General features: G+C 35.6%; 1 long non-coding RNA gene across 1 annotated transcript; it reads left to right on the plus strand.

Moving 5' to 3' along the window:
- Nucleotides 1-84: 84 nt before the first annotated feature.
- LOC111768832 (uncharacterized) lies at nucleotides 85-15,294 on the plus strand. Its single transcript, XR_002801417.2, has 3 exons — nucleotides 85-485; nucleotides 3,043-3,216; nucleotides 14,921-15,294. It is a non-coding gene; the product is annotated as an uncharacterized lncRNA (long non-coding RNA).
- The last annotated feature ends 1,598 nt before the right edge of the window (nucleotides 15,295-16,892 follow it).

Here is a 16,892-nt window from a genome sequence, read left to right on the forward strand (position 1 = left end):
GGATTTCTGCAGCTATCATTCCAAGGGCTGCTAGAGTTCTTACCCGGACTTTCCACACAGAAAAGTTGCCAGGCAGCAGCAGACACAGGATGAGAAGAAAAAGAAAGAGGGGCCAAGACAGGGGTGGGGAGAATGAGGGGTAAGGGGTGGGGTTGAGAATTGTTAAAGAAACATTATCAGTAGTTTAAAATTGAAACAAAGTTACTCTGGAAAAGCCACTAAGAAAAAACTTTAAATTCATATTACTTCTCAAACTGCAGCGTTTCAATGCATATTTTTAACTGCTTTCCTTCAAAAGTTTGCCATAAATGTTTGATGGCATGCTGTTTCAACCAGGACATGGGCACTTAGTTTAGAATGTAAGATTTTGCTGCAATTTTAATTTCCACTATTTGCAAATTATTTGGAGGTATATACACCTGGAAAAAAAAAATCATGAGTGACGTGATTATCCAATTAAGTCTGGGAAGTAAAAGTATTTAGAGGTATGTTAAGTTTTTCTCTTTATACAAATCTCAGCCTATCTTTACTGTCATTATCTGTAAATGCTTTAAGATATACATATTACGGTGAAAACCACAATTGGTAGTCAATTATAACTTTCAAAGAATAAATAATAAAAGCTCTTAAAACTAATTTGATTGTTTTACATTTTCTCTGACTCTTGTTTAGTAAACTTTTCTTTTTTTAAAAGATTGGCACCTGAGCTAACAACTGTTGCCAATCTTCTTCTTTTTTTTTTCTTTTTCTCCCCAAATCCCCCCAGTACATAGTTGTATATTCTAGTTGTGGGTCCTTCTAGTTGTGGCATGTGGGATGCCTCTTCAACATAGCCTCACGAGCAGTGCCACATCCATGCCCAGGAACTGAACCGGTGAAACCCTGGACCACCAAAGTGGAGCACGCGAACTCAACCACTCGGCCATGGGGCTGGCCCCTAGTTAAACTTTTGACCGTAGGAAGGCAACAACTCTTTACTGATTTAGACAACCTCATCAGGCAAAAATTGACTTCCATAAATAAATAGACATTCAAGAGACAAATCCTATCTGGATTTTTGGATATGTCTCCAGAACGCACAATTGGGAACAATACAATCCATGTGTGGGGGGGAATACAGAAATGCTAAAAACTCATCAAATCCTTGTCTCTGTACTTGCATGGAAATGATCCTTGACTTTCAAGTCGGTTGCTGTTTAAGACTTGTTGCTGTTGGTGCTTTTTGACCCTGACATACTTGTGGTCATGATGACCTCCACATCTCCATCTCCAGCTGCTACAATAGAGTTAGTGTTTCACGCTGGGAGATGGTTGTCAGTCTCCACTGTCAGGATGCACTTTGTTGAAGTAAGCCCTTGAGGCCTTTTGCTATCCAATAATATTGATCTCTGTCATTTTGGTCATCATCTTTCTGCTTCTTTCTGGGTTGTTACACCTAAAGGAACATTCAAATCATCTCTTCCAATTCACTACACTTTACAGATGAAAAAAGTTGAAGAGGTCACACATTTTATTAATGTCAGAAACAGACCTTGAATAAAGTTTCCTGATTTCTTCCTTTATTATGTAGTGAACATCGTTGAAGTTCCTTTAGATTCTTCCTAGCTCAGAGGAGTGGTAGCCCAGGGGATCTGAATTTGTTCATTCTCTTAATAGTTATATATTATGCAACAGCCACTTCACTCAGAACCATACAAATAACAATGAAGAAAATAGACATGCCCCTTGTGCTATCAGAGCTTACAATCTAAACCAAATGTCATTTCTGTGCTAATGGGCTGAATTTTCTGGATCTTGTGGGAACCATGCTGTGGTGAACCACAGGTATGATACAAAAAGGCCACTGCTGAGACCACCCATTAAAATCAGGGCTACATCTTTCTTGGAAAATATCTTTACAGATAAACCTTTATAGAGACAACTGAGCCTTCTGTTAGAATTAGACTCTGAACAAGAAATCACAAAATATATATACAAATATTTTGGGACTGGCCCAGTGATGTAGTGCTTAGGTTCGCACATTCCACTTCAGCAGCCTAGGATTCTCTGGTTCAGATCCCAGGCGCAGTATACACAGTGCTTGTCGCGCCATGCTGTGGCAGGCATCCCACATATAAAGTAGAGGAAGATGGGCACAGATGTTAGCTCAGGACGAGTCTTCCTCAGCAAAAAGAGGAGGATTGGCGGCAGATGTTAGCTCAGGGCTAATCTTCCTTCAAAAAACAAACAAACAAATATTTTGAGTGTCAGGGTCAGCGTTTAGTCGATTAGCACCTCATACCTCCTTTGGTCTTGAACTTAATAGCAAGTGCAGAAATGTTCAGAATTCAAAACATTCAGAAATGTTTTCACTGGTAACTTACAGATTAATCAGAGCCTATGGATTCTGTTGTGTTGTGGATTTACATAGCATCAGAGGACAAAAAGAGAACTTGAGAAAGTCTGGTTCAACTTTTATTCACTTATTTATTTTATTATAGCTATTATTGGGGACCCTTTCAAGTGTTTTATCCACTTCGTATTTAATAGTTTCCTACTTTATATCCAAAAGATATTTTTCTTGTTTACTTTTTATACTGTCTTTAGCGTTTCACAATTTTTAACCCCGCCCCCATACGATCTTTTTGCATAGCCTTTCCTCAGATAGGTACCCAGAGACAATTTGTCTTACTGCTGCTTAATGGATTTTCACTTCTTCCCTTGAACTTGTATAATCATTCCTGCATCTGCTCTTCCCTGGTCCTTCTGCATAGAACACAACTCTATATCTGAAGTAAACAGGATAATATTGAGATAGAGGATAGGTACAAGCAATAGACAGAGAGCTGAGAAGAGGGGATACCAGAATTATATTAATTTCACTTTATATGTGCTTTAATAAAATTAGTTGCTGATAAAATGTAAAAAGTACTTTGGAGCTACAGTATCTTTAGCCAAGTTTAGGGTTTGTTTTGTTTTGTACTTTAGTGGAGGAGATTGTTTTGCTTTGTCTTGCTGGATTTTGTAAGAAGGGTAATCTATTTTTTTCCATTCCTTTATCAGAAATGGTCCTCATAAAGTAAATTAGAAAAAAAAACAGTAAAAAGAAGCAAAAAATTAAAAAAAGAAAGAAGACAAAAACAAACCTTTCTTCAAAGTGTACCTGCTTAATCCCCACTGAGAACAGCTCTTCAGAGGCTGTCAACAGCTCTGTTTGGTCACGGTGACTGTCACTGAGTAAGTACTAAATAGTTGTGGTAAGTGGAATGCACTTAGTGTCGAGTTTTTACATTTTTTTTTAAAGTTTGCTTTAAAGAAAAGTTACAGAACTAACTTTTTCAAAACATTATTTATTTTTGCTAAGTAGGAAAGTTCATTTCTCTCGCATAGGAAATGTCTCCTGCCCTCTAAAAGTGTTTTTCTATTATGAAAATTATACTTTTAATCACAGTAAAAACTCAAATGCAAAAAGGATCTGTCTAGTTCAGAGCAGAATGCCCTGATTTTATGTCAAGCTTCTCTTTGTGGGAAGAAAAATGGTGACATTTGGACCTAGATATGTTTATCAAGATTTGTGAAAATGTGTGATTTTATGTATGAATACTGGCAAAGTTAAATTGTAGCTGAAAGACCATTAAATGCTTTTATGACTTTCCATTGCTACATTCTGCGTTGTAAATAGACATTACCAAGGGTATCATTCACATTGTTCTGCAAGCCTTACTACATAACAACTGCAACAGAAAAGAGTCTTAAGACAACATTATTCACAAGCACACTATAGAAAACGTACTTGGGATGACCAAGAATATTTTTGGTTATTCAGTCTTTCTTTGCAACTGAATGCATTTATTTCTAAAAGAAGTATCAATTTTGTACTTTTAGGTGGATAGCAATCCTAATTTATTCCAATTTAACTTCTTGGGTTTTCTTGCCAAAAGTAAGTGAATGAAAATGACAAGAGATGGTTTTTATGCTCCTTACTAGGCTTTGCCTGAAAACTATAATATAATTATTTGAACAAGAAAAAATATATATTGTATACAACCACAAATTGACCTACATTCAGAGAAATACAAGATTAGCCAAAGGATTGTTTATATTAGTCTTCACTTTTTATCCAAAACTAAGGAGATTAATCAATTTGGACGTTTCCACAAAGGTACGTCCAACCACAGAGAAAAATAGCTTGGAAATCCTAACATACTCTGTTGTTCTCATGAAATAAAAAATATTAAAGGACAAATACCAGGTGTAAATTTGGCTGGAGAGTTTCTAGAACCAACCATGCTCCAAGCTGTAGATTGCAAGTGAAAACAAATGATAGCTCCAAGGATGTTATGCTGGTGACTGCCAGGCTGGTTTTGCAGCTCCGGAGCTGGTTCCCTCTGCCCACTACTGCTCCACACACTTTACATTTAGTCAGTTTCCAAGCCAAAATTAGAACATATGGCCTGATAAATATCATTATTGGGTAATAATTACTTTTACTCAAGAATGTCCCAGAAAATCCTATCTTGTTGGCTATAATAACTATATTAAATCCAAGAAATCTTAGTTATAAATTGTCTGTCTTCTCTTATTTCAAGTTTCATGCTTTCAAAGTAGATCAAGAACTTGAGATTTTTGTCAAATCATTGTTAGGGACTACTGACATATAACCCAATTTTATGACAGCAAATATTTAGGTGGCACTAAAAATATTGCAGGGAGGGGTACGCTCTTGCTTCATAACCCAAACAGGCTGTAGTGCGAGATCATACCTGCTACAGGTGTCTCAAGTTACCGACTTAAATGGTACTAGAAGTGATTTCATTATTTGCAGCTGTGATAGTGGTGCACAAGCTAATGAGAGGAAGTGCTTAGCACTCATACAAGCCTGTCTTAAAATCAGAGCACGCAGTAAGCTGCCCTGTGTGAAAATGACAGAAGCAAAGCACGTGCTCTTAGTGCTGTGCGCTGTGAAGCGCTTCAGTGGGAAATTCAATGGGGAGATTAGTATTTAGTGTGCTTAATGGGATTCATATCACTATCCTGAGGGCATCTAGAGGTTAATTTTTAAGCTACCATGATATTGACCATGTTAAAATAAAAAGCAACTTCTTTTTATGTGCAGTTTCAAAGCCTAAATGAAACAGTTTCTCCATCACTTTAAAGAAAACACGTTTTGTTTTCAGTTAGGTGCCATCACAAGTTTTCGTTTAGGTTTAGGTTAAAATAAAGTCTTAGCTGCCAAAACGTGTTCACTTGAAATCTGGAACACAGGTTGGGCGGATCTTAATTTTGCCTTCATCTTCCCCCTCCCCCCACCCCCTTAAAAAATCACCATCATTTGTTACAACTTCCCTGTGCAAGTGGTAGACTAACTCTTCTTTAGGAATACTATTTCAAAAGGATTTTAGTTTCTCATATTATGGTGCTTTAAGACCCAGAGAGAATGAGGCACATGACTCTGCTTTTTACTGTTTTATCCAACTAAATGTCTCTAGAAGAGGATGATAATTATCTCTGGCATTGAACTATAATATAGAAGAAACTTGTTTGGAATTTTGAAAATGCAGACCAACACAGCTGTCTACACTATCATACCTTTATGATTTTGGAATAATAGAGCTCAGAATGTCATTTAATGGCACCTTTTAATATCCCTTTGTCTTTCGCTGGGGAATAGTAGAAGCACGACAAAGAGTATTTTCGTTTATTTGACTCAGTTTTGTTCATTATATAAAAGGTAATATGAAAATGTGCCCAAGGGTTTACCCCTTTCCATCTAAACAAAATCTGACTAGAAAAAGCTGATGCTTCGGTTCATAGTACTCGAGTGCCCCCTATAGGACACTTTTTATATTTTTGTTCATGTAGCTACGTAAGCTTTTAAAAATTGTTGCTTCATAGAATTTTATCTAAAATAAAAGTACAATGATAAAGGGGATATGTGTCTTCCAAATAAGCAGTCCATAACATATTTTCCCTTTCACGTATCTCCCTATCTAAAAAGCCAAAGCAAACTGTCATTTTAATCACTTAGTTGTTTCTCTGCTTTTGCTTAAAATTTCCCCTACTTTAACATTCTGATTTGCCTATTTTTCTATTGTATGTGTGCATTTATAATACCAATTATTTTATTTAAAAATATACATCTAAATTTTTTCTGTTTATTGGATACAGGTATTTTGCTTAAAACATAAAAAGACCTTAACTAGCTGTAAGTTTTAGAAAATAAAAATAGAATATCCTTGTGTGAAAAGAAGTCCAATTGTTGATCTGGCTGGGAATAGAGTCAATGAACTCCTGAAATTCCAACTTCACATCTATGAATAATACTGTAATAGGAAGAAAGGAAGCTTATACTTACATATTCCTATCAGTTTGATATCAGGGGTGTGGTGCCTGGGATTTCGTGGGTTTTATAAGCTTTTTCTTATTTGTACTGGAGCCTGTGGTTGAAGGTATGGATAGGAAGAAGGGACATATATTCTAACCACAGCCAACTATGTCATATTCATTCTGCTTTTATCTAGTTAAAAAGATATATGCAATACTTACCAAGACTGAGACTGTTATATCCAGGGTGGCCCACTGAAGTGATAGGACTGTTAATTAGATCCTTTTAAAAACAGACTACCAAGTTTATGTTCTGTGTAAAGTATTTGGATCCAAAAAATGTTATTAATGTCCTTGGTCTTGAAACAAGATACGCATACACACATGCACACACAGAACCCCTGGCTAAAACTTTTTGCTTTGAGTAGTTTGTTTCTGAATGAGAAGCAGATGTAGCCAGTGGTGAGGAAGCAATGATGTAACTAGGCAATGAAAAGGAGGTCTCAATTTCCTTTCTTGCCTCTCACCTTTCTGCTCTCATATATTTATTGTGTCCTTGCTCGGTGCTGGGATTACTCCAGTGGCAAGTCAGGGCCCCTGCTTTCCAGAGCTATATGTCTGATAAGAAAATGAGTCTGAAGAGACTATTAAAAAGTATCCTGCTAAGTGCTCTAAAGGAGGGTATGCATAATGCAGAGTGGAGGCTTTGATAAACATATTTCAGTCCTTGTGGAGCAAAAAAATATTTCACCAAGCAGGAGACTCTTAGATGACTCTTGAATATGTTGCTAGGAAGAAAAGCGAGGGACGACCATGTGTTAAGGTACATATTGCTAGGTAATAAAGTGAGGGATGATTATCTAGAATCGAGAAAGATCGGAAGTTGTCAGATAATGTAGCATTTTATAAGGCATATTAAAGAATTTTCACTTTAGTCTGAAAGCAAGGTAAACATATTATTTGAACACATCAATAACTATCCAGGAAAACACAAATCCATCCAATATGTAATTGTGTTGCCTGAGAGCCTATTACATTCACATTTCTACATATACCTGCTGGTATCATAGCTCTCATTTCACCATTCCCCACAGCAGAAGCAGCTTAAATTCCAGATTCTTATCCCAGGTTGTAAAAGTAAAGCTTTATGTATTAAAGAATAATTTAAAGAATTCTAGACCAGTTAATCCGATGATCCCATACCATGTCTCCCTGGCTGCTTACGCCAATTTATAGATCCATTTCTAAATTCTGCCACTTACAAACTGAATGATTTGGGCCAATTACTTAAATTCTTCAAACCATAATGTCCACCTCAGAAGACTAGAGATTATAACACCAGGATCTCCAGCTGTACCAATTACTGCATCATGCTGACATCTGCTGTCACTTTGCCAGGCCCTTCACTTGTATTCCACTCATTGGATCTATTTAATGGCTAATCTATGTAATGATGCCATGTGATCTAGCCAGATCCACTGTCCTTTAAGCATGTTCTACAAGACTCCCTGTTGCTGTCAAAGGAGCAGATGGATCTAGTTGGAGAGACAAGATACAGATGTATTAAAAACAGATAACCAGGGAAGAAAGGCAGCATGTGAGAATGACAAAATTAGAAATGACAAAGTAAAAAGATAAGTACAGTGGATTTTAGAAAAAAACTACTGTTTTAAAGAAAGTGTCAGAGTTAGAATTTCAATTAAATCTCAAAATATACCTCGTATTTATAACAATAGAGAGATTGAAGATACTTTCTGTTTGGAAAATGTAACATAAATATATAAAAACATCATTCTGGATCTATTATTTCAGGATAATAAAAATCGTCTCATTACTGCATATCAGGAATTTTTAACAAAAAGATGGTTTGGAATTTTAGAAAGAAAAAAAAAGTTTGTCAAATTTCCTACTCTACACAAAAGTAAGCAGCTGATAGATGCTCTTATTTTTGGTCTTTTAAAAGTGTCAACATTTTTAAAATCACACTGACAAATACCTATCTATCTATATCTAATCTATCTATAAAATTTCCAAATTTGTAAGAAAACAGAAATAAAGAAAACTTAGTTACTAAGAACAAGTAAAAGAAACAAAGAGTAGATGGCAAAGAAATATATTTAAGAAAGGAAGATGATTAAAATAAGAACAAATGTACCTATTGCCACAATAAATGCGAATGTGTTAAACAGCCCAATTAAAACACATTGATTCTCAGATTAAATGTTTAAATCCATCTATATCTTGTTTCCTTTAGATATTTTTGTTCAAAAATGTTTATTGAACATCTTCTATGTAGCAAATAGTGTGCAAGGACCTGAGGATGTAATGGCTAACAAGATATTTATAGTTTTTATTCCTTTATTATTTTTCTGGGAAAGATTAGCCCTGAGCTAACATCTGCTGCCAATCCTCCTCTTTTTTGCTGAGGAAGACTGGCCCTGAGCTAACATCTGTGCCCATCTTCCTCTACTTTATACGTGGGACACCTGCCACAGTGTGGCTTGACAAGGGGTGCCATGTCTGCACCCGGGATCCAAACCAGTGAACCACGAGCTGCCAAAGAAGAATGTGTGAACTTAACTGCTGCACCACCAGGCCAGCCCCTTTATTCCTTTAAACAAAAACAAATATCCAATGATAAAAAATAAGAGGCAAATATAAACCTAAATAAATCAAGGGAACAATACTGTTATCAAAACTGATAGAATTCTAAGGAAAGACTACAAATGAATAAAAAGAGGATATAATATATTGATAAAAGTTAGGTAAAATTAATCATTACTCCATACATATCTTTAAATATAGTTTACAATGCAAGAACATGTAAAACAATAATCAAAATAAGAGATATTAAGATGCTTCAAACAAAGACTTGATGGCTTTGTTTGAAATATAACTAAGGGCACACTAATTTGCTCAAATTTGTGAAATGTGGAACAAATCATTTTGATTTTGGTGAATGAAAACTCAGACTACGTGTCTGGAAATAAAAATGTCATTTCTCCCCAAATTACCCTAAAAATATAATATATTTTCAAATAAAATTTCAAGTTATTTCTTCATTTGGATCTTGACCAAATGATTTTAATAATAAGTTGGAAAAATAAATACATGAGAATAGACAAGACAATGTTTACTAATAAGAATACAGTGGAGGGGGATGGTATTTGCACTCGAAAATAACACAGGAAAATGCAAAGCTATACAAATTAAAAAGAGAAAAGAGATATACTAACGATGTATATATATTATTTATTTATTTATTTTAAGATTAGCCCTGAGCTAACATCTGCTGCCAATCCTCCTCTTTTTGCTGAGGAAGACGGGCCCTGAGCTAACATCTGTGCCCATCTTCCTCTACTTTCTATGTGGGACGCCTACCACAGCATGGCTTGCCAAGCAGTGCCATGTCCCCACCCGGGATCCGAACTGGCCAACCCCGAGCTGCTAAAGCAGACGTGTGCACTTAACCGCTGCACCACTAGGCCGGCCCCAAATGATGTATAAATAAACAGAATGACCAATTAAACAGAACAGAAATTTCAGAAGCTGCTTTAAATGAAGAGTATAGTATGGCATACAGGTAGCTTCAATGCAGTATACAAAATATACTCGAACAATTTGCTAATTATTGATGGTATTTTTCATGTAAACATCAACAAATTCTCTACTTTAAATGCCCACATATTAGGAAAATGATTAAAAAAAATTCCTATGCCCCCAGCCCCTCCAAAAATCAGTAAAGGCCACGATGTCAGCTACAAAACCAACCAGAATAGAAAAGACTTTGTAGAGTGTTTTTCAAAGAGATTTCAAAGCTGGTTGAGGAGTTTCTTAAATATATTAAAGGCAGAAAGCAAATTGTACAATCTATTGGGATCATATGTGGCCACTCTCCAAAAACTGCATTAAGGGGTATAAAGAAGTTAGTAGCAAGACTAAATTAATGTCTTTTGCCTAAGTCATTATAAGGAAGAACTTAGGAATATTCCAACTGTTGGCTAAACATGCAACCTGTATTTTCAATTAGCTTCTGGATCCAAAGATTGCCTGGCTGCAGGCATTTTGTCAACTCAAAATATCCCAGAACTTAGAAACTACTGAAATGATAAATTTTATTTTCAGTGTTGGAATTTACTGAATAGAATCAGTAAATAATGGGAGGCAAAGCAAGTAGGTTTGCATATGAGGAAGAGCTACCCATTAAAGGATTTCAGTATTTGGAAGAATAAACACACATGAAATAGGGAACTTAATGTAATTCCTCTTTCAACTTTTCCTTCAACAGGCCTTTAAAATATTTTGATTTAGAGGCAACTAAAATGTCATGGCAAGGCTTTAAGAGGCCTATCTTCCACTAGAAATGGAACAGCAATGGTAAAAGGACACATTTGATAAACAATATCAATATCTGGATGACAAAGGCTTTCAGAATCAAGTTTTCAGATGATATGAAGAGTTTTCACGTAGTTGAATGCTCACAGTGAAAATAAACCATCGGACATGGTCTTTAGAACTGTGTGAGTAAACAGCAAATCATAGATCTATTTTATTATGCAAAGAGCATAGTCATTGAATACAAGAAACAAAGCACTATTTATAGAATAATGGCCTCTGATCTTTCAGTCTTGACCCTGAAATTTACCTGGGAAACAGCACCGTGAAAGAGAGCACTGTAGTTGGAACCAAGAAATGTGGTTTTAATTATAGATCCATTAGTTTGACTTTAGACAAATAATTTAAAATTTTGACCTTTCGTATTCTTATCTTTGATCTGAGAATAATATCTATTTGATTGAGTTATTGGCATGAGATGATGAAAATGAGTGCACATAGTATAGTGCTTGGCACATGGTTGAATTCTGGGCCAGAGATATTTCTTGAATCTAAAGTCACTAGACACATCAAACCATTGTACCCCTTTAACTCAAAACACCAAAATAAGAGAGTCTCATTAGTCACAAATATAAAAAGATCATTGGATCTCATAAAAATCTGTAAAGAAATAGATTATAGCTCTCTCTGTCACACAATAGAAACAAAAGCTACTGGGGCTTGCCCAGTGGTGTAGTGGTTAAGTTCGTGCACTCTGTTTTGGTGGCCTGGCGTTCACAGGTTTGGATCCTGACCATGGACCTACACACCATTGATCAAGCCATGCTGTGGCAGCAACCCACATACAAAATAGAAGAAGATTGCCACGGATATTAGCTCAGGGACAATCTTCTTCAAGCAAAAAGAGGAAGATTGGCAACAGATGTTAACTCGGGGCCAATCTTTAAAAATCTACAGATGTTAGTGCTCCCAGAGTTTCTAAAACCACTGTTCCAGGATAAGGAGTTGTCTGGATGATTCTAATGTGTACCTTGGTAGAGAACACTGAATAAAGTAGGAAGATACAAGCCAAATGTAATGAAAAAGAAGGCAGGGAGGAAAAATATTCAGTTGGAAAAGATGTAGAAAGCTGACAGAATTATGATGAATTTTGGATGATATGAAGAATTCAGAATGCAACTGCAAGTATTTCTCTTTAAATAAAAATTACATTAGTGGAAGGGGGAGGGAAGAGGAGGAGGAGAACATAACTGACAGCAAATATTACCTTACAAATTGAACTACCTAATGAAACTTACTGCCTCAAGTAACAGCACAAAAAGAGATTCAACATAAACTTATATCTGCCAGATTAAAATTAGACCATCATGTGTTCAAGGGAATTTGGACACATGCAAAACATTTTATTCAGCAGATCCTACATTAATTCTCCAGAATAATTGAAGCCTGGTAGCACAGTCTAGATGACTCTCACCAGTTCAATCCATAAGAGTTTGAGGAATATGCCCTTGACCACAATGTCTGGTTCTGTGAACCAGCACCAGAGACCGATAATGAGCAGTCTTCACCTCACTGTGCTCTTGTGGAGATTCTTCTCTGGCTTGAGAAAGTTGCTACTGTCTAACAGAGCCTGAAGTTCAGGTGCCTCTGCCTTTAGAAATCCTAGTAAGCCTGAATTTTGTTTAAAAACCTGGGTTTTTTTTCCCTATCTATTGATGTACAGTGTTTGCTGCCGCTTTTTGCCAGCACACTCACCTTATTTGAAGTTAGACTTCAGTATTCCCTTGACATGTTCTGTTTTCCACTTTTTGTTCACAGTTGAGCCTCTTCAGTTTCACAGATAAAATCTAGTAAGGAAGTTGTTCAGCTACTATTTATCTCTTGCACAAGTCCAGTCGAAGGGAATGACATTAAAGCAAGTATTATGTCAGGGCTAACAGACTGGGTAGTACCGAAGGTGTTTCTGGGAAGTCTAATATCCATGTCTCCACCTTAGAGGAGACAAGATGCAAAAGCATTTACAGATACAAATCATTTTAGAACTGGAAGAGTTCTAAGGAGACTTTCTCTTGGGGCTTCTCATTTTACCAAGATGAAATATAAATACCCAAGACTTACAGGAATTTTCCAAGTTTATGCAGCTAGTTAGTAACAGAACTGACACTAGATTCTATACGTAGTGCCAATATCCCAGTCCAACACCACATTCCTGTTATGCCGCATTACTTCCTCACTGGCAAATGCATATCAGAGACAATGAAAGGAAGTTGTTCAAGTAGAATGTCCTTTCTTACTTATTAAGCATTAGAACCTGTTAGTGAAGGCAATGTCCAAACACCAGTATTCAATAGTAGCTTGAAGTTTTCAAGAGAAGATCCTACATATAAGAATGTGTAGCAGATCGACTGACAGGGTTATTACAGCACTGAGACATCCATAACAAGAATTAGATTTAAATAGAGTATATGGCAATTATGATGTGTCAGTGGCTAATGAGGCATTCTTTATTCTAAAAAAGAAGCAATTCTAGGAGTCTTTAGTAACACTAATAAAACTGTATGTTTACACCAAAATCTGATATAACTTGTTCTGTTCTTAGCATGGTTATGCGGGTAAAATATCTATTTTACCAAATCTATAGATTTTTTAGTGAAATCCCAATTTGGTTAGGCCTCATGGGTCAATCTCTAGACCAACAGAGTAGATCAGTCTTATCTGATCTACACTCTGCCCTGTATAATTTTCTGACCAAAGAAAGGCTTAAAAAATATTGGGAATGGTCAATATAGCTTCAAGGGAAGATGGTGGCAATGACACCAGTGTGATTATAGTTGGTATATAATTCTGATGTCAGTATAAGAACATTTGTCCCAGCAGCGTCAGTCTAATGGATGTATCATATTTTCTAAAACTTCCCCTGATTTTACAACCTTGTATTCAATTCTCAACTCTTTTCAACCTTATATCCCTACCAATCCACTGAAATTGCTTTCACTGAAGTCGCTGATATCCTTTTGGCTTTCGAATCCAAACGTTATGTTATATTCAATCTCTCCATAACAGTTTTTCTTTTCTTCCTTGAAATTCTTTCCTTCTTTGACTTCTATACAACTCTTTCTTCATTATTTTCTTACTTCAATACAGGCTTTTTCCTTCCTAGATTCTCTTCCCTCTTCCACCTTTTATGTTCTAGTGCTCCCAGAAGGCCATAGTCAGATTACTTTTTTCTTTTCTTTTTCTTTTTACTTTAATTATGCTCCCTAATTTATCATTTCCACATTTATGGACTTGCATATTTCTGATGATTTTTATATAGTTTAAATATGGTCTAATAATTTCTCTCTGTCACACTCTATTATCTACAAAATATATATCCCTATCAACATCCTTAGGAGAGAGATTTTTCCTAAACTAATCATTTTAGCTTCCTATCCTGTATTTACCACATTCCTTATCACAGAAAATGCCATTTATGCAGTTCCCAAGTCAGAGATCTAGAAGCCATTTTAGATTTTTCTCTATCGTAAACCTCACATTCAATGGATCACATAGGTAGTCAAGATATGTTAATTCTCTGTCATAAATATAATTTGTACGCATCCTTTACACTTCACACCCACGGCAACTACCTTATTTCAGGTACTCAGCATTGCTCACCTAGATCCCCAAATAACCTCTCACCTATTTTGTTTTCCAGGATAGTTCTTTTAAATTGGTCTACTACGTTACTGCTCGCATCATCTTTCATTCTATGAGACAAACTGAGTGAGATGCCCAGGCTCAAATCTCACTTTCATTATTTACTCACTGTGTGACCTAAAGAAGTCACTTACATCCTCTTGACCTCACTTTACTCATCAGCAAGTGAGAATAATAATATCTACTGAAAGTATTGATAAATAGATTCCTTGACCTCTAGAGCTAGAAAAAAGCATAAGGATCATCTCATTTACCCCATCAATCTATAGATAAGGGAAGCGTAAAATAGCCTTTGTTTGCCCAAGTTCACTGGATGATTTAATGCTGAAACAGAAATACACTGGTAATTTCCTGGCTTTCGTCCAATGTTCATTCAGTGTACCAACAGACCTTTAAATGGTGTCGTATACATTGTATCATGCTATTAAAGATGCATTGAAGAGGTTATTCTCAATACCCTATGATAAAACATTACGAGAATTGATTATTGAACAATATATGTGAAGAAAATTCTTTGAAATAATCACACTAAGCTGATAGCTCCATCTTAATCTATCAACTTTTGTCTTCTTGCTATGTTTAGCTTTTGCTCAATGGATGCCAGAATGTTGCACTTATCTTTTACTCAAGGTACTGAGTAAAAATCAACACTGGACAAAGACCTCTGCCTAACGAGTAGAGCACCCCTGAGGCAGGCGGGAAGAGGATCTAGGAATGCATCACCCTGCTACTGGCTGGTTTGAAATAAGATGCATTTTCTCCCCATGTTCCCAAGGCTACAAGAAACAAGGTTTTTTGACAACAGATTATGTTCAGAGTTTATTGTATTTTATAAACGAGGGATAATCAACATATTGAAATCAACCTTCATTGTATTTACAAACAAACAAACGAAATCCACCACCTGTAGGGAATAGGTTCAGGAAAAATGCAGGTACAATAAATAATTCACTTGAAGCTCTCACTGAGTCTGTCTTCCTCCTTGGATGTTTCTTTACGCTGAAACCTACTCTCCTCCCCAAACACATGCACTTCTTACTGTATTAGTTTAAGCCAAAGCTACTAGAATATATTCTTTGTCATTATAGACTCAAAGTGGAAATCTAGACTCAAAGATGACAAAGGTAAGAAAAGATGTTGAAATTCCTTCTCCTTCTCACCATTGTCATCATCATCATCATCATCATCACCTTCATCGTCATCATTGTTATCATCATAGATACTGTTTATTGAATACTTAGTAATGCCTGACTCTGGGCTAAGTACTTTGCATGCATTTGTATAGATAGCCCTTTAATGTAGGTAATAGACGTATGTCCATTTTAAAAATAAAAACAGAAAGAAAAATAAGGTCAGGAATATTGCATGTGGATACGCAGTTAGTGAATGATGGAGCAGGGATTCAAACCATTTCAAACTCTTAACTACTGTGACTTAACTGCTTCTCTCTCTCCCTTTCTCCATTCCCAAATATTAGTGTTTGGTTATTTTGGGGAAAATAATGGACAGCTTTTAGAGGGAATTTAAGAAAATAATTTTTAATTCTATATGCAGGAAGATACATATTTTAGCAGAATATAAAACTGATATTTTAAAAATGAAAATGCAGGAAATAGGTGGTTAAATAAATATGGTACATTAATTTTATTAAATAACAGTCACTTTTAACTATTGTAAAACTTCCTTAGCACCATGAATACACGCTTATGATATAGTAAGTGAAAAGTGCAAAATAGTTAGGCCAATGATAAAATATAACCATTGAGACTGTATTGGATATTTAGATAATAAATGAAGAGGAACATGGAATAACGATATTCAGGGAATATGTTCTGGCTGGCTGCTCTTCTCTTTTGTTAATTCTGATACTCTTAAAATATAGTTTTTGAAATAAATACTTTAAAAATGTAAATGTCTGCCTGATAGTTGGATTATAACAGGTGATAAACATATTTTAAAAGATTTCCAAAGAAAAGTGGCATTTACAAAAGAAACATTTTCTTAGAGGTATCAATTCTTGCATCTTTTTCATAGAGACAAAGAAAATTGCTCTAAATCTTCTTTAGTGTAATGTAATCTATTGTTTTGTTCTAGTGTCTCTCTGTTTTTATATATTCTTCATTCAGAGATTAAAACTCTTCACTGTTCTTCAAAAAGGAGGTGGAATTCAAGGGGACTTCAAAGTTATGGTAGTATTGAAGTCCCTGAAATAGTAATAGTTTAATTTTCTAATTTTCATAAATAAATCAAAGTTATTGTTTGAAAAATGTTTGATTTCATTGTCAATTGACTCATTTTGAAAATGCATTTTCTAGCAAACTAAAGTAAAACAATTGGGTTGAAAAAGTGGTATGATAACTTTTATGTAACACAAATCCGTGGATTTGATATCTGCCAATTTGAGTAGTGTATCATTTGCTAAAAGTTTCTTCCATCAAGGTATCTTCAGATACTTACAAGTGATAAATCTCCCCAAACTATTCCAATTACTCACATGCACCTTTGGATTGAATTGCCTGTGTACAAACCCAGAATATATTTGTCAGAAAAGAGGA

The sequence above is a fragment of the Equus caballus genome, chromosome 18, assembly GCF_041296265.1.
Source record: "Equus caballus isolate H_3958 breed thoroughbred chromosome 18, TB-T2T, whole genome shotgun sequence".
In the NCBI taxonomy this organism is placed as follows: Eukaryota; Metazoa; Chordata; class Mammalia; order Perissodactyla; family Equidae; genus Equus; species Equus caballus.